General features: G+C 48.1%; 2 long non-coding RNA genes across 2 annotated transcripts in view; one reads left to right on the top strand and one right to left on the bottom strand.

Annotated features, from left to right (window-relative positions):
- LOC311444496 overlaps positions 1-4,215 on the top strand; it is a 10,322-nt gene extending 6,107 nt beyond the window's left edge. The window contains exon 2 of the long non-coding RNA XR_014697907.1: positions 3,553-4,215. This is a non-coding gene — a long non-coding RNA (uncharacterized lncRNA). The remainder of the gene's footprint in view (positions 1-3,552) is intronic.
- LOC311444498 lies at positions 2,641-6,831 on the bottom strand. The gene is made up of 3 exons (XR_014697910.1): positions 6,563-6,831; positions 5,031-5,101; positions 2,641-3,733 (listed from the first exon to the last, which is right to left on the bottom strand). It is a non-coding gene; the product is annotated as an uncharacterized lncRNA (long non-coding RNA).

Raw genomic sequence — 6,831 nt, forward strand, 5'->3', positions numbered from 1 at the left:
GTGGTGCACGGCCGGGATGGGCATTGCTGGAAATCCTCACACAGCCGGGGCTGGGGGGCTGCAGGGGGGGATTCACACCCGGTGCCACCGCCATGTGGCTCTTTACAGGGTTCCCCTTTTCCACCTAATGATCTCCGTCGTTTGCACTGTGCTGGGCTCCCAAATTCCCTTCAGCAGCTGTAGGAAAAGCCTCGTCCCCACACCAGCTCTGCTGAGTGTTGTTGCCTCTGTTCGGGAGAGCAGCGCTTCCCAGCGTGGCCCAACCTCGCCCGCAGTAATAGCAGGGCTTCGTTATTGTAACCCGTGCTACCAAGATGACAATTATTTTTCCAGACACACGAAAACCAAAAATCATTTAAATGTTGCATCATATAAACAACCTGATTCTCAAGCATGGGTTCACTTATTCCGTTCTGAAACAGATGTGCAGCGGAAGATGACAAAGCAAAGGGAAGAGACCACCAAACAAATGTTTTCTGCAGGCAGAGAATTTGTCCAGGTTCCATTAAAATAATCTGCCCTGTCCCAGCAGCGAACACAGCAAGCTGTCGATGGTTTCCACGTTTCCCCAACTTTCTGGCACACACATGGAAATACGTTGCTGTAAAACGTACGCAAAAATTTCAGCCTAATTAAAGGGCTTTTATCTGGTTAAAATCATATCTTGCGTCTAAAAAAAAAAAAAGACGTTTCCTTGCCTGTGTGTACTAAATAGCATCTTAGAGTATTAAAGCAGAAAGGAGTTGTACGAAGCTAATTTACATGACACTGTTTATTGTCTTCTGTTTGTTTTTGCATGTCTCCCAGTGCAGTCTCGTCGCTCCGACCTTTCTCCACCAGCACTTTCTAATCAATGGCGTTTTCAGACTCTCTCGCCTGAAAGCAGGAGACAGGACGGTTCAGTGGTTAGGGCACTAGACAGAAATGCAACTCCCTGCTGCCAGTATCCCGTGGGAGCCCGGGCAAGGTGCTCGCCCGCTCTTTGTCTCAGCTCCCCATCTGTAAATCACCATTTTCCTAGGGCTCAGCGCCGTCCCGAAGCCTTCTGTCTGCGCACCGTAATGAGGTGCAGCCTCCGCGAACGGCACCGCCGTTTATCAAAAAAAAAATCCCAAAACGATTCCTGCGAGCTGTGCGTTGTAATTGCAGCAGTAATGAACCTGTAGGTAAGGCGTAGGGCTTTGAAGGCAGGAGACATATGAAAGTGTGCGAGGGCACCTCAGTCCCTGGGGTGCAATGTAAATCCCAGCTTTCCAGGCAAACACCCTGCTCCAAAACTGGAGTGACTTCGTTCGGGTGTAAAGGCTCGGCTTTAAATAGCACAGCTGTGCTTTATCTTTCTATCTCGACTATTAAGGAGCTCTCTGGTTTTCAGCAAACTGCCACCGGCCCAAGTGATGTTGCTGCAGCATATGACAGCGGTGTTTGAAATAGGATTAGACATAGCAGCAAGAGATGATCGTTTTTCTCCTTGCACTCTGTGACCAGCTGTCCAGGCTTGGCTGGAGCTGCACAGATGAGTGTGTAGGAGCAGAAGACAACAGGACCATCTCTGGCTCCATCCTGACATCTTAGACTGATGTCATGGCCTTGAAGACACAGCACAAAGCAGCTCTGTGTCCTCCCAAAAGCACACCCCTGTGCAACAGACCCAGCACGGGCATCTGTGATGTGCCACCTGTGCCTGTCCCTGAACTGCTTGAGGTGCGGGCACCACGCACAGCCCCAAAACCCAGGGTCTGCAACCTGAGAAAACGAAACCCCCAGCACGTCAGGGCAAGTAGGCAGTGCCAGAGAAGTAAGTGATGAAGCAGCCTCACAGCACTGCCCTGGGAACGGAACCACTGCCACACCAGCACCAGCCGGGGTCCTCCTCTGGGCCCTGTCGGAGCTCAGGGTCCCCCAGCAGATCTCTTTTTTTTTTTTTTTTACCCCTGGAGCCTGAAAACACAAGCCCCAGCTTTGCGGTTGCTCTTGAGCAGAATCTGGAGAGCACCTGGTTTAACGCAAGCAGCTGCTCTCTGCCTTCTGTGCTGCAAAACACTACAGGTAGCTGAAGGAGAGGATATCGGTATAGAGTTCTCCACTTCAAACAGATAAAATCCATCCCAGACTAACAGAGTCCATGAGACTGCCAGCTGTCTGGCAGCCTGCGGCCCACGTTAGCTGCTTTGCTGACACAGGCAGCACCAGGATCTGGCCAGCCCTGCTGTGGCTCCTGCTGGTGCGGGGCTGTGGGAACGGGAGGTAAAGGGGATAACCCCAAGCACCGGACCCAAACATAGGGCCAGCACCCAGGCAGGGTGTCAGGCTGTGCCCTGGCAATTTAAGCTTGCAATGATGTGAGAAAAAAACAAACATGAAATATTGTATAAAAACTCATGGTTTGAAACTGAACCCCCAGAGCTTTGCCCGCGCTGATGGGCAGCTGAATTTGGTGGAGTTCAAAGCTTTGGGGTGCACCCGAGGCACATCTCAGGGGGTCAGCAAGATGCTCTGCTCTTTGGGGTGTGACACTGCGTTCTGCATAGGTCTGTCCAACCAGCTAAAAACTCTCCATAAATCCAAATGCATGTGTTCATCACAACTGCTGTGGATGCCGGGTTACAGGAGCATATGCTCCTAATGTGTGCGCCGCTCTCCACCAAGGCAAACACTTTTATTTTCTAAATATTACAGAGTGAGCAGCTCTTCTGTGTGTAACAGAACTTATGAAAAGGCATTAAAAAAATTATCTGTTGTTTCCCTGATGTACAGGCTAGCACAGTAACCTATCATTCAGTTACCAGTAAGCTCTCACAACCATAAAACACACACCACTGTAAGCAGACTGAAAATAATAATGCCTACAATTACTGGGTAAAGCTCAGTTTGCCCTAAAACAGCAGTTGGCTCTAATTACTTATATTTACCTAATTGCAACTTATCACGCCCCTGAATAAGCGTGGATCAGCAGCGCTTTCATGAAGATGCCTCCGAACGCCGTGGTACGCCCCAAGCCCTGGGGTGCCTGTTGGGACTGTGAGCACCAGGAGCTAATCCCTCCTCACCAGCTCCCGACGGTTCCCAGGGCCAGGCCACCCGGTGTCACACCGTGTCACATCGCCCTGCAGCAAGGGACCCCAGCCAGCCTCAGCTCACAGCTCGGACACTGCCCCAAGTGTCCAGGAAGGACGGCAGGAGCTGGGTTTGGTTCCTCCGGATAACGCGGGCACCAACCGAGCAGACGCATGCAGATGTTCTCTGCAGCAGGAGGCAAATAGCTAAAAGCTTGTAAATGCTGTAATGCTCATTTCTGCTACGAGCTGCTGATGTGAATCACAGGTACTTATTCAGCAGGATCTTACAGCATGTACTTGATTTAGCTGTGTACCCTCGGTACATGTTGAGATGCTTTTCTGAATCAGGCTCCCAAATAACTAGCCTATATCTTGAATTATTTTTTTCCCCCTGAGGTTTTACATAATATTAAGAGTTAGAAAGAAAATTAGAAAGGAAAGGTTTCTTTTAAAGAATGCAAATAATCCCTTTCTTCTTGCCACCTGTCTGCAGGAATTTCAGGCAGAGATGGGCTGAGGGGCTGAACCATGAGGATCTTTCCAGGTCTGCAGCTGAGCGGTGCAAGCACGGCAAGTGCCACCCCTGAGTTGAGCAAACAGCACAACAGCACAACTTTCCAGAAGAATGCATAACGTCAAGTTTTAAATAATGCTCTCAGCTCCTGAAACAGGTACTGGAAAAAAAAAAATGCAGTAGAATCAGACAACCATTTGGGCAGAAACTTAGCTGGAAACAGAAATAAAGAGCAAACAAAGCACGTTACTGGAAGGGCCTGCGTGGTCTGGAGGGCAGCTCGCCCCTTGCCCGATGCTGTGCAGAGCACCTGCAGCTACCTCCCCACCCTCACACGCCCCAGCACACCCCAAAAAACTCCACGACCTTGCAATGAATCAGCCTCTCTGTGCAGCTTGGGAGGCTGTCACTATCATTTCAGCATGTCTCACTCACAGTATTATTACTAGTCATAATATCATCCAGCTGTAAGCTGTTAAAAAAAAAAAAAAAAAAAAAAAAAAAAAAAAAAAACACAGCTATAATATTTAACTCTATGGACATTTTGCTGTAACAAGACTTTACCAGATGTTCTGCCCCTTGATTATGCATGCCACAAAAGCATGTTTTATAATCACATAAAACAAAGCAAGATGAAAGCCATGGAAATGCCTGTGTGTTCTTTTCCCAATGCAGCTGCTTTCGAGATGGTTTTTGCATCTGTCAAGCATAAATCAAAAGAGAAAAATGATCCTCAAAACTAGCCCATTTCTTGATAGAGGCAGTGTTTTCTGTCACAAACATTAGTCGATGTCAAGAATTATTCTTCATTATATACTTCCACTTCCCACACTCACGGGGAGGTTAAGTTAAATGTTATTAAAGCATTTCCAGTCCTGGAATGGGAAGCACTGAGAATTTCAGACTGAACTGCATTTATTGATTAGCATTATGAAAAATAAATGATGGGTACTGCTTGTGGGGGACATATGTTAGCCATAATTCCTAATTTCCACTCCTAACAGAGCCAAAACACACGTGAGTGTCTACGGCCAAACCTCTGGCCTGGATGTAAGGTGCTTTCATACTTTTGGGGGACAGGCCAATTGATAGCTGGAATGCTCAGATAAGATTTGAGTAAATATTAAATATTATTGTTTAAACTTTTCATGTGACATCGCTGAGGCTCTGGCAAGCAGGGTATCATCTAAATGACAAACATGCTGAAGTAAAAAAAAAGTGTTACTGCATAAGCACAAAATGCAGTGATACCAGAACGAGCACCCAATTTTTTCTGACCTTTCCTAAGCAAATTGCTACTGCAGGCAAGTCTTCGGCTGTACGTTACCTATATCCTGTATGAATGAATTCCTTTTTTGTGTGATTGTTCAAAGCCAGTATGTCCGTTTCTGTAGAAGCACCCACAGGATCACTGAAAACCACATATTCAGCTCTTGTTAATGTCACCAATGACGTACCAGAGCAAGTACTTGTTTGTCCTGAAGAAATACAGGACTTCCACCGCTCGAGCATGAGCCCTGCCGAGCGCCTGTTCAGAAAAAAAAAAGAAAAAAGAAAAAAAAAAGTTGTTGACATTAGAGGAAAAACCAGGTTTCCTGTTTGAACTCTGACAGGTACTGGAAGATATGAGTAACATCAAATCTTGGTCTGCTCTAAAGGCAGTCTGTGGTCAGGGGGTTCTCACATTTGTTTGTGTGGAACAGCTTTGAATTGTTTGCAGATACCGCGCAGAAGAAACTCGGAGATGCTTATCGTCGCGCAGGGCCTGTTATGAAATACATGCATTTGTGAACAGGTTAGAGGAGATCAAAACGGCTCCAGATGATATGCCTCACATGCTGTAAAATGTGGTAGATGCTCCCGAGATACCTCCAAAAATATCACATGTCGCAGCGTTGTCGAGTACAGGCAGCAGCCACCTTTATTTCCATTTCACGCTGCATGGCAGGCGAAAGGAGTTTGGGGGATTTTTTTCCAGATCATTCTTCTTTTGTGCGTGCGTGCCTGTCTGACTGTTCAAATTAAAACTTTCCCTCATTACGATTTTCACTAACGGAGCTACCCAAACAGATCCATTGCAAAAGAAACAAGATGCTGGAGAAAATGCTTAAGCCATCCCAGCTTTGCTCCAGCTGCCCCGTGCTGGTGCCACCGCTGGGCAGACTGGGGACGATGCTGGCACAGCAGCATCAGCTCTGAGCTGCTGCCCAAAGAGCCAGCAGGGAGCCCGTGTTTCAGCCCGTTTGGCAGCAAAAGGGAGAGATTCAGTGGGAGCTCTGCAGGCAGAGCCCAGGAGCTGAGAGCAGGAGCAGCCCTGATGCTCAGCCCAGCTTTGAGGTGTGCCAGCGAGAAGCACGTGGTTTGTGGCAGGCTCTCCAAAGTGCTCTGCCAAAAGTTATCAGTTATCAGCTATAACTGATAACTTATAACTTTATAACTTATAAAAGTATCTCAGTTATCAGCCCAAAGTGCTTCTGAACCCCTCTGTCCTTCACAACTGCTTCTGCCAGGCTCGAGGACCGACCCCTCAGCATCTCTGTGCTGCTAACAGTGGATGAAGCCTCGCCAGGGGACTCAGCAGCTCACGCAGAGCTCAGCAGCTCTCCCTCCAGCCCTTGGAGAAGGGAAGGAAGAGCCCAGAGGGCACTGCTTGGTCCCTTCCCTGTGATGAGCAGATCCCAAACTCCTGCATCTGCTCTCACGCTTACGATGCCATCTCCTCTTGGCCACCCCTAACGTTGTATTACGGTACCTTTGTATACATGAAGCTAACCCTCTATTTTCTTTACTCTTAATGCAAACCATCCTTTTTGAAAACTACTAAGAAAAGACCTCCCAGAGCTCTGCTAAATCAAAATCATATCTGGGGATATAGCTGGTTCATAGCTTCACATTGCAACTTCGTAAGTGAGTAACTTAGAGCTGCTATGAGTCGCTAATGGAGGCAAAACTCTCCTCCAAACCACGAACCCCTTGGCCATGCCATCACCTCTCACAGCCCAAACTGAGTCCACACAAAGCACTTCCCCCAAACCAGAGGCAGCTCTGCACATGCATGTGATGGAGACGTGATCCTCCAGGAGGAATGCTCTCCTTGGAGGACATCAGCAGCTTTACCCATTCCCATGAAACCACCAGGCCAAGGCAGCACAGATGAGCTGAACATTCCTCCTGGGCTGTGTCCTGCTAAGTGATCCCCAGCTGATGGGGGAAAGTGCTCTGCACCACCCAGCACTGGGCCTTCAAAGCCATTGGCGT

The sequence above is a fragment of the Aythya ferina genome (assembly GCF_964211825.1).
Source record: "Aythya ferina genome assembly, chromosome: 14".
Classification (NCBI taxonomy): domain Eukaryota; kingdom Metazoa; phylum Chordata; class Aves; order Anseriformes; family Anatidae; genus Aythya; species Aythya ferina.